The sequence below is a fragment of the Aythya fuligula genome, chromosome 8, assembly GCF_009819795.1.
Source record: "Aythya fuligula isolate bAytFul2 chromosome 8, bAytFul2.pri, whole genome shotgun sequence".
Taxonomy (NCBI): Eukaryota; Metazoa; Chordata; class Aves; order Anseriformes; family Anatidae; genus Aythya; species Aythya fuligula.
In genome coordinates, this window is record NC_045566.1 from 1,966,131 (window position 1) to 1,978,578 (window position 12,448).

Below are 12,448 nucleotides of genomic sequence, written 5' to 3' on the forward strand. Positions count from 1 at the left end.
CCATCGACTTCAGTGCAGTGATGATTTCACCTGCAGTATTACGGATCATTTGAATTAGTATTTGGATTGATTTTTAAATGGTAATTTGTTCTAAGATTATTTACGAACAAAAATCAGAGCTTTATTTTCAAAGTATCCTTACCGTCCCTGTGTCTTCGGTTTTTCTAAGCATATTAAAAAGGAAAGTAGCTTAATCTGTCATCTTTAAGCTGTATTGGTTATATACACAAAATTGTACATACAGTTCATGAATGTACATGAGATATACATGTACATAAAATATACATGCATAGTTATAAAGTAATGTCTTTGGTACATATAGATCCAGATAGACATAGACATACAGACTGGCAACCCAGTCATATGCACCATTTAAAAAAAAAAAAAAAAAAAAGCAGTAATCTGTACAGAAAGTCAGAAAACATGGCGTATTTACATACAGGATGATATGTAGAGAAGCCTGTTCCTCTTTTCATGTAACAAGCAATCATTTCTGACCAATTTACCAATCCAATACCTCATATTTGCAGATAGAAAACTTGGATCATTACTTTTGCATGCACTGCAATGAAACCTTCAGAAGAAGATGGTCGATACCTTTATTCTTCCAGGTTCCACCTTACCCTACATGCAGCCCTGTTCACTGAAACTCCTTGTGGGCATACACCACAGTTTAGCATGACTAACATTCACTGTCTACAGAGGACTTGCTGGTCCAAAGCAATTTGTTCTGAAATGTAATCTGGATTTACTCTTTAGAATAAAAACTCCTGCAGAATTTATTTTCTGTTTAGAATTTGACTATTAATCAATGGAGTTTGGTTTCCTTAAACACCTAAATTTCCAACTGGAACTGATTTCTGCATCACAAAATTGTCAAAGAAAATGTGGTTTAAAAAAAAAAAAAAAAAAAAAAAAAAAGCAGTAGGCTTTAACACAGTTATGAACCAGTTGGAAGATAGATAATTATTTCTCATTATTTTTTTTAATTGCATTTCTGTGAACCACCTGGACACAGAGAGACTACTTTAATTTCTTCTTTACTATACTGCTCTTCTGCAACTTACAAATCCTGAGTCATAGTGAAGAAATTGACAGTGAAAATTAATAACTAAAATTAAATTTAAATCCTGACCTTGAATTGCTAGAATGAGCTTTTCAGCTATTAAATTGATAAAGACCAGGTCTGAAGTTGGAAAAATGAAAAACATCCCAGGTTATGCAAAATGGTTTGAAAATGAACAATGAGCACACTGTAGCAATCTGTACTTCTCCGAAAAGCTACACCGTTTGTAGCTTAGAAGCTACCTTTACTCAGAAGTCAGAAGTCCAGTAACTAAGTGAGATAAAAGATTTTTTTATTTCACCTTTTTGTACGTATGTTCTTTCTTCTAATGCATAGCTATGGGCCCAGTTATGCACGTGATTTTCCAGTTCAGATCAGGCACACAGTCGAATATACACCAAGAGTACTTTGTCTCTAACAACAGTCCATGCCAGAAGTCACTAAAGATATCACAAATGAGACTTGGAAAAAAAAATACTAAAACAAACAGCAAAAGTAGAGATTAGGTTACAGATTAAAGATAACCCCCTTAAAACAAACAGCAGAAGTAGAGATTACAAATTTGCTATAACCCCACAGTGACCACAGAATCTCCTTACTTTGCTGTAAAGATAACTATGTTGACCACAGTAGCAGGAAGGATAAGAGGGTAAGGAAACTGAAGTTACTATAGCCACAGCAGGGAGAATGCTGAAAGGGTTAATACATGCAAACGGAATTATGAAAAAGTAGCATGTAAAATTGCAAGTCCCAAGCACTGGTATTTTAACTAAATTTGCTAGGAAGTAGTACTGTAAGAGTCGAGAACAAATAAATAGTGCTTTTGTATAAAAGGGGAGCATGATAAGATCTGATTTCTAAAGCATACAGACTTTATAACAAACTGGGGGAGAGGGGTGAGAGCTGGGGAGTAACTCCCAAGCAGAAAGAATTATAAACCACTTGAAGCGAAGGACAATACTGGCATGAACTAGATAGGTATAAACCTGCCTCAAAAACATTTAGTCCTGTTATTAAAATCTGAGTCTTGGCCAGTAGAAAAATACTCTTTTCTGGAACAACCTCTAATCAGAAAAACAGGACAGAACAGAAGCAGTTTAAGTGAGGGTTTAATAAGTTAATGAAAAGAATAATTATACAGCTTTGTACCTCCAAGAAAATTGGATAAAATAATCTAGACAGACTGTCTTAGCCTCAGGTTTCGTTGCTACCAGTGAGAGTTCCTTGAGACTTAAATTACCGATTTCACCCCCATTTCATAGCCCTTGGTACCCCTCTTCATTATATCAAGGAACTTAAAGTGATGACTGAACACAGCTAGAAAATATGTGCTTACCCTTTTTCCTGGAAAAGACAGCAAGAGTTTAAAGCCAAGGTACCAGAGACTGATAAGTCCCAGATACATGCAGCAGAGGTTTTTATGACATTTTTTATTTTTAGCAGTATTGTTTTAAAATAAATGAAAAAAATCCGTTTCATAAGCTATGAAGAAAAATATTTTGATTTAGCTACTGCAAGCTCTTCTCGGTAAATAGACTTGAATGTCTCATCATACCATCTATTGGCTTGTGTAAACAGCTCCACTGTGGCCGTAAACACAAACCTACTGACTGGCTTTAATTTATTTATTGCCTTTCGGTAATTCATGATCCATTTCCTCAAAGCAGCAGAAGCCAATCTCTCTCCTCATTAAAAGAATCACCATCTCGAATTGAATATAAATTCTATTTTTAAAATATTTCTGCATTCTGATGTGACAGTTTCGGAAATCTGACTACATGCAATTTCTGTTCAGAGGCTGGGAATCTGATGAAGCTTTTGTATCCTGGACTTCCGTAGCGCAAGCAAAAACTGTCACAAGCCGGCTAATCTGCCACATCCGTGCTAGGTGAGGTACACGACAGGCCCACGTGGAAGTAATATTCTATTTAGGTTGAAACATCTCAAGACAAATGTTTGACTGAGTAAATTTTATTTCTCTCTGCCATATATCACTGGTGTTCAGTGAAGGGAAAAAACATCCCTACATAGCCTATGCTAGTGCATAATTAAAGATTCTTTCTTTCTTTTTTTCTTTCTTTCTTAATATCTAAGCTAAATCTTCCTGCAGCGTAATCCTCTTTTTTCATATATTTGGGAAAGACAGCAGATGTAATCCTCCTTTAAGAAGTTCCTTTTTGTATGTTAGTTACGTTATTGTCCCATACTGGATGTAAACCAAACAGCTCCAATTCCTTCAGCCTTTCTTTACAGATCACCTCTTCTGGAGACCTGCTGAGGCTTACAGATCTCCTTTGGTCTCATTCCTGCTGCTCTCTTGTCTCAAGGGCGATGTCCAAAGTTGGAGCCAGAACTCCAACTAAAGTCGTAGCAATTGCTACGTAAAGGGAAAGGACCAGCTCAAGTTTTACACAAGACAACCCTGTTTACTCATCCCATGTGGGTGTTTGCTTTTTTTCCCTCCCAGCTGTGTACCTATGTTGACTCAGGCTTAGTTTGCATATCTCCCTAAGCCTCGGATCTTTCCTGCAGAACTTTTGTTTGTGCAGTTGATTATTTCTAAGTACCTTGCACTCATCTTTATTGAATTACAGCCTATTTATTTCAGATCATGTCAGCAATTTGTCAAGATCACGTTTAATTCTAATCCTGTTCTCTAAAGCATTTGCAACTGTTCCTAGCACTTTGTTATCCAAAGATTTAATATGCATACACTTTTCAGGTACTCACTGAACACATCAGACAGTTTTAGGCTTCAGGTGCACCCCTGAACAACCACCCTACCTGAAGTCCATCAGCCTGAATTGCTTGCTGAAGGCTTGTTCTGTTCTTGTTTGGTTTTGAAAGTCCCTTTCTTTTCATCTGAATACTTTGTAGAAAGATGTCCCTGCCCATAGCAGGGGGGTTGGACTAGATGCAGATGATCTTTAACCCAAGTTGTTCTGTGATTCTATGGTTTAATGTAGGCAAGACTTCACTAGCTTGTTTAGGAGAAAGTCATGTGAGCATCAAAAACATCACTGAAAATAATATACTATCATATTAGAAGTTTTCCTTATCTGCAGGAATTTTTCTCATTACCAAAAACATTTTCTTGCTGACCCTAATGGAGCCATGGGGTCTGATCTGTTCTGTATTTGTCTTTCTGATTTACCCCTACATGCTTGTGTTATTCTTTCACAAGTCCTCTATAGTAACGTAACACAGCTTTCAATTCTAAAAAGAAGTTTCACATTAAATTCAAAATATTTTCTCCCCTGCTAACTTTACCACCTTTAATTCACTTTGAAGCTGAGGATGTTTACTCTCACATAACTTTTTCAAGAAAATGTCAACTTCCCTGGACAACTCCACTTGCTAGACTTAATTGCCATTTGATATTCACTATAACTGATTTTGCTGGAGTCTTCTTTCCCAAATAATTTTGTCTGAGTCTTTCCTTCCATCCTGAATTACCCCCCGAATTATCTGCTTTACCAGTGCAGTTATCACTTTGACAGAATACAAAAATTCCCAGTTTCTCCTTTTTCTCCACACTTTATGGATTTGCATTCAGACATGCAGGGCGTTAAGCCAGCTGCCCCATGATTTTCCTCTTTTGCCCCTGTAACTGTATCTTGATGAGGCTCCCTAGCTCCTGCACTTTTTCCATGCTCTGAGTTTATACTTAACCATTGGGCCTCTGCCATCATCCACTCTGAGTCTGAATTTGAAGGAAAACCCCTTGGTTTGGCAGGCCTGTGACTCAAGACAATGTTTTCCAGTGTCACTACAGCATCCCCTTTTCCTAGGGCTTCACCCTTCGTGGAAGTGGAAGTTTTTGGAGAATGTCTTTATAAATGCAAACAGCAGTGAAATTTATTTTCTCTCAGCCTCCACATTTCACCTCAAACTTCCTCCCTTGAAGCACTATAAAAATAGCAAAGGTCCAGCAGCCTTTCAAAGACTTACACATAGAACAACAACAAAATACCATGAAATACCAAGTCCCGAGTGTTTTTGTAAAGCACCTGAGAAGACTTCAGAAATCCACATGCAATTGACAGAGAAAGAAACATGTAAACTGTACGTGAAGTTTCAGACAGAAAAAAAATCACAATGTTATTTAGCCTTGAAGGCTTATTTATTTAAATAAAGAGGCATTAAACCAATTCTTTCCCTTCCAGGAGTCATGCTGGATAGAGTCATGTAGCCTTTGTGTTGGAGGACGATGACAGTACCCTGACTTCTCAGAACAAGAAGTGACTAATCTCCTGTGCCATCTTACATCCATACTGATATCTATTGTAATGCTAATCTTGCTGCCAGGTAGTACAGCAACCACATCTCTTCTAGGCTTGTAGCAAAGCCTACAGGCTTCCTGCTCAAGAACAAAAAAATAATAATAATAGAAAAATATATATTATATATGCTATTTTCCTCTACTGCTGAGGAAAAATGGTCCAACCGTCTCCCCCAACAGTAAGAGGAGGGTGCCAACATAACAAGCCTAAACATAAATCCTTTTCTGAGGCTTACAGTTCTGAATAAAGAGGCAGAAATCTGAAGCATATTCAACCTTAGTAACTTCATGCAAACTTAGCACGTATGCATGTGAAAGAGCTAGAAGAAGTGTTAGAAATTCAGCACCAGGTTAAATTTGTCAGTCCTCAGCACAGCTGAGCTGCTTCTGGGTGTGTAGCATGGGTTTTGTCATCCCCACCACCTTTCTAATTCATCTAATTTATTCCTGCTGGGTTAACCAACTTGTGTTTAGCCAGGTGAAAGAGACTGACTATAGGATTGCTGTAGAAAAATCAAATGCTCTTATTCTATGTAAAAACCAAATCATGTGTGTGTGTATCTAAAGTTTTTCTAACCCATTTAATGGCCACCAGAAGTGAAAAGTCTAGCTTTGTTGTTAAGTCAAAGATGGACACTGCCTTCACATTGTTTTCCTCCAGGGATATTCTTGCTGCTGCAAGGAAGTTTTGCATTTACTCTTCCTGCACCTCCTAACTGGCATCCAAGTCGAATCAACCAACCAAAATCTTGCTGCTGCATTAAGACCATGAACAGAATTAGCCTTCACTTTTGGATATCTACAGAAATGCAGTCTGCAATCCACACTGCAAAATTAAAATTACATTAAGCAGAGGTCAAGCATATTCTGTACAAAAAATGCTCCCTCCTGAAAGATTTGTGTTTTCCACAGCTGTACAGATACTACGGTCATATACATTGACTGATACAATAAATTGGCATCAAATACACTAAAAAAAAAAAAAGATTTTAGAATAAAAATAAAACAAAAAGTCTTATTATAACCATAAGAAAGGATAATTGAATAGACATTAAAACTTACTGAGCATACCACAATAAAACACAACCAGCTAATTAAATGTATAATTAAATGTATAATTAAATGCATGTTCCTCCTTTGTTGGAAACCCCTAGGAGCTGTGTGCTCAAATTTCCTCCCCAGGCTGATGCAAGCGTATCTATACTAATTTAGTAAAGATAATCCTAGAGACACACCTCTTTAATTTAGAGCAGAATGGCTCCTTCCTGTTATTTATTTGGTTCTAGGACAAAAAGTTAAATTGTTGCTTTGAACTTGAGAAACAAAGGCAGCCATCTGAGCACACCGGCTCACCTTCCAGGAGGGAATCGTTCACGGTGAGCTGTCGGAGCCTTATTGACAGTGATTCACCTCGGGGGCATACAGGAATGAATCACAGCTGATAACTGCGGAGATGGTGGCAGCAGAGCGCCGATCCTAAAACCCTGACTCACCCTCAGACACTTTACCCTAGCACCAAGAGAAACTTGTGAGCAACTCTGTGTGGTACAAATTGATCTCTTAAAAAAAAAAAAAAAAAAAAAAAAAATCAGTAAAAGTGGTATCTTTGTCTCACATGATGGCAGGATAAGACCAGTTTGTCTGTGAATAGTGGAACTGCCCGGTCAGCAGAGAAGTTATCTGAGTGCCCTGGTAACTTGCTGTTAAATGTAGATGTCCATGGGGAAAATGAGAAGTGGGATCCCAAATGCGTGTCTTTACAGGAAAGAAGAGAATTCACCTCCTTCTCTGACACTGTGCAAGAACCTAAAAGGGTGTAAACGCTTCTGTGAGAAACAAATCCAGGTACAATTGTTAACAATTAATTAATGAATTCTCTCACTGTCACTCCCCTAGCACACCTGAAGGATGTCAGCATCCCACGACCAACACCGCAGTCCTTACTGAATCTGGTGGGACGTTACTAAACACCTGATGGAAACACACAGAAGCAAAGGGAGGAAATCACCGCCAGGCTAATGTAAGAATTGTTGGGCTCAGAATATTAATCCTCAATGACATACTCTGGGCACTTACAGAAATGTGTGCATTTGAACACTTAATTCCTTACAGCAAGAGAAAAAATTGGAGAGAGAGACCTAAACAGATGTAGATTGTGGTATAAACAGCTATTGCCATCTTATATGGAAGCTTTTCAGGCAAGAAAATAGTTACAGAGGATGAAGTAATTCTGTGAGTCATATAGACAGAAATTACACAAAACTGATAAGTGTCTGAGGATAATAAAGACTTTGAAAATTATTCATGAGAGGAGTGTTAAAACGTTTGATTCATACGCGACAAATTGCCCACTTTTGCATCATGCTTTTTTCACACATTAATAATTCAAGTCAATAGATACATCAGGTTTCTGGATTTTTCTTTCATTGTGCTTTTAAACTCCTGTGTTACTTCTCTTAACCATCTCCCAGTTTATGAAGGAGGTCTGTCTGAAGCAAATATATAAACAATACTAACGATACTTACAGACTGCTGCCATTTTAGCAGGAAAAACGTCATCTTCTGGACACATCAGCGCCACACCAGTTCACGAATTGGTGAGCAGTGCACAAACACCAATGTGGAGGCTATCGAGAAGACAGAGCCAGAAAAACAGCCAGGGCTGGAACAGATCACAGCAGTAAGTGCATTGCACTCATGTCCTAACACCTACTACCGGTCGTGATTGCCTCTAGAATTCAGTTTAAATTCTGGGACTAGCCACAGATCATTTTATGATGCCAAGACAAAGGTGTTCTTTTATCAGGGCAAGGAGAACTCAGCCTCAACACGCAGGGCAGCACAATGAGTGTGCTGTGGCAGCCCGACACGCAGAGCTCTGGTTGCTGCCCACCTCCTGGGTCCCACAGGAGCTCAATCCCTTTCAGGCACCACCTCTCTTAGCAGCACCCCCTGTGTTTGCTGCCCCAGCTCAGCAGTAGCAGGTATTTTGCATGGTTTGCCAAGCCACTGTTAATTGATTTTGTGCAGCTTTTTGGCAGCTGCCTGTTGTCAAGCTATCGCAGCCCTCAAATCTTTGTCTGTATATTCATGGCTAGATCTGCTTCATAACTGAGTAGCTATAGAGGATAAGCTTTTTTCTCCTAACTTCTAGAAATTTGTGTAATTTGTCCCAAAGTAGCTGCAACAAAGACAACTCTAAAAATATGATTATTTTACTCAAATATTGAGCAAAGTCCTACTATACTGTGTCCAGTTTTAAGCTACTAGTTTTCCAACATTGCTCTAAACCACATCTTTAGGCACTAATTTTAGTGGGAACTTGGCATCTACCCTTTGGGACCCAGGCCTGACTCCAAAATCTGGCAGTATTTTATGCATATTAAGATGCACTGCGGTCAAGACCTATTAGAAAGCACATCTCGCATGCATCTCAAAACCAGATGTACTGGGTTGCTGAGACACTGTGTTCAGCAGTGAAGACATTTCTGTCTCAGTAACTTTTCAGAGCCAGATGTGACAATTTCAAAACATCAGGGACTATGCCAGCATTAGTAGTCAATAGTTTTGGAAGGAAATCAGAAGAACGGAGTGCAAAAAATGGGAAATGGGTGGACCCCTTTCTATGCTGAGATGTTGACATTCTGCATGACTTGTTTTCTACAGAAATAATAAAGGGTGATAAAAAAGGAGCAGCATGAAAAAGCAGCATGAGAAAAGAACAGCAAGGGTATAGAAACTGTGTGGTGGGAGGGAGGGAAAAAGGGGCTAGGAAGGGCCAGTATGGGAGGAAGAATGAACAACAAGCAGATGGATCCCACTGGGGCAGAAATAATGTGTATAGATATCCCCAGTCACCAAGATTCTCCTTTATTGATTAGGTATTTTAGCCCGAAGGTCTCCACTTGACACGTGTCAAACACAGGTCAGGTTTGATTATTTAGCTCAGGCAGGTTTCCCTTCAGAAAGGTCACATTTCATGCAGCCCCACTCCATCCCAGGTCTGGCTGCAGGACATACGAGTGGCCAACACTGCGGCACCAGGGGATAACCCCAGACAAGCACCAGTGGCCTTTTCCTCTACCTTGCCACTTTGCATTTCTGCCACTCTACTTTCTTTGTATGTGTGTTAAGGAGAGAGAAAAAAAAAGCCTATTGAACATGATTCTGTGATTAATCAAATCTAACTTCAGAAGGTTTGGTTTTGGGTAGGATTTTTTGATGCTTAAAAGGGAACAAAATAACCTACATCCTGTTCCCACACTCGAAGTAAAAACACAGTAATAACAAATGGCCCATTTCTGCAATTTAAAAGTTTTCAGAAGGCCAGGGAAATGCTATCAAGTTAACATGATTACTAAAAGCGCTACAGGAAAACACACATTGACTGATCCTCATAATGAGTTTACCTGCAGACTTCCTCATTACCTGCGCATTACAGAAAAGATTTAGTGCTGAGAATACAATTAGCTCCAGTACCCTATAATGCCTTGCACTGTAACTCAGCAGAGATGTGTGCAACAAACGTGGCCACTCGGACGTCAGACACACAGATGGAGGAAAGCTAGGCTTGCCCTTTGAGGTACGTACACCGAGCCTTTCACCAAGAATCAGAAAGTTCAGGACCTACTGGTGAACGATCCACAGACATTGGCTTTTTTATTTCTGTCTGTTGGTGTAACGATCCCTGTCATTAAAGAAGTGTGCATTGACATCAGTGCTGTCACTATGACTTCCACCACTAACTATCACTTCCACCAGGGAGGAAGCATTCCCTGCATAAGCAGAAGGCAAAGTTAAAAATTCAGCTACCTGGACCATTTTTCACACCAAATCAAAGAGGACGAGGAGGATTGCCTTACTTGGTGGAGTCACCATCCCTGGAGGTCTTTAAAAGACGTTTAGATGTAGAGCTTAGGGATATGGTTTAGTGGAGGACTTGTTAGTGTTAGGTCAGAGGTTGGACTCGATGATCTTGAGGTCTCTTCCAACCTAGAAATTCTGTGATTCTGTGAAAGTGTGAAGGGATAACAATACCTTTTGTGGGTTAGCTTTCCAGTTTCATTTTATTTTCAAGATAGAATGTTTTAGCTTTTTGAGTTCTTCCCAAAGAAATTAATTCTAGACATGTGTAGGAGCAGTTTAATGTTTTATGCATACAAGGGATTGAAGTGTAAATATGGCTTCATGGCTGAACAGTGGGTATTATTAAGTTTCCATTGGTCTTTGTGGGAGAACAGCATACAGGAAATCAGCAGGAAACAGTTAAAAGATACTTCATCACAATTCATAGTGGTTCTCAAAATTACATTTTATTAAGAAAAGTTCTTTTATTAAGAAAAGGTTGCACATAGACAAGTTCATATAGCAAGTGTGGGGTGTTGCAGAATTCTCGTCCGCAGCTGATGGCACCATCTGCTCCTCTGTAGGACCGTCCCGTAGGATGTTGCTGCGTCTCCAGCGATGCGTCAAGGAGAGGCGGCCAGGAGCGTGGCATCATGGGCTCGTGTCCATGTCCAGCGCTGAGGCTAGCAGAGAAGCAAAAGCACTAACAAGAGAACCCCTGTGTGTTGTGCCACCCCCCTCCTGGGCCCACCCTGTCACCAGCCCCACTGTGATGTGGCCGTGACATCAGTGGGGCTGGTGCCAGTGGCACAATATGGGAAGGGACTGGGTGTTGACCTTCCTTATCATGTGGCCAAGGAGTCCAGGGATCTCTCCTATAGAATGTTGACATGTCATGGGCTCATGTCCGTGTCCAGCGGTGAAGCTAGGAGAGAAGCAAGTACGGGCAACAAGACATCAGTGGGTCTGGTGCCAGCAGCACAATATGGGAAGGGACTGGGAGTTGACCTTCCTTATCATGTGGCCGTGGAGTCCAGGGATCTCTCCTGTAGAATGTTGACGTGTCAGGGGCGTGTGTCCATGTCCAGCGGTGAGGCTAGGAGAGAAGCAAGTACGGGCAACAAGAGAACTGCCATGACTAATACCAGGCGTCTCCTGGGCCCACTGTGATGTGGCCGTGACATCAGTGGGGCTGGTGCCAGCGGCACAATGTGGGAAGATTGGGAGTTGACCTTCCTCAGCATGTGGCCATGGAGTCCAAGGATCTGTCCTGTAGAATGCTGACGTGTCATGGGCTCGTGTCCGTGTCCAGCGGTGAGGCTAGGAGAGAAGCAAGTATGGGCAACAAGGCATCAGTGGGGTTGGTGCCAGCGGCACAATATGGGAAGGGGCTGGGTGTTGACCTTCCTTATCATGTGGCCGTGGAGTCCAGGGATCTCTCCTGTAGAATGTTGACACGTCTCCAGCGGAGTGCTGGAAGAAGGCTGTAGCCATGGTCTTGCTCTGTCCTTTTCCAGGATTCTATCTGTAATAATAAATAAAAAAAACAGCTGGAGGGGAGCGGCCGCCCTTCATTGCCATGGAGGGCCTCTCCTCTCCCTCCTCAGCCCACACTCATCTGGCTACTCCTCAGCCGGACTGGCCAGCCTGGCCTGCTGCGGCCCTTTTATAGCCGCCAGGGCTGGCCGCACCACGGGCTCCCCCTGTGACACGGCCACCGCCAACATTCTGTCCCCTGTGACATGGCCATGGCATCACCAGGACCCGTGCCCACTGAGCAGAAGAAGCGGTTAAATAAAGTAAAATAAAGTAAAATCACAGAATCACAGGATTTCTAGGTTGGAAGAGACCTTAAGATCATCGAGTCCAACCTCTGACCTAACACTAACAGTCCCCACTAAACCATATCCCTAAGCTCTACATCTAAACGGCTTTTGAAGACTTCCAGGGATGGTGACTCCACCACTTCCCTGGGCAGCCTGTTCCAATGCCTCACAACCCTTTCGGTAAAGAAGTTCTTCCTAAGATCCAACCTAAAACTCCCCTGGCGCAACTTTAGCCCATTCCCCCTCGTCCTGTCACCAGGCACGTGGGAGAACAGACCAACCCCCACCTCGCTACAGCCTCCCTTGAGGTACCTATAAAGAGCGATAAGGTCGCCCCTGAGCTTCCTCTTCTCCAGGCCGAACAAGCCCAGCTCCCTCAGCCGCTCCTCGTAGGACTTGTTCTCCAGGCCCCTCACCAGCTTCGTCGCC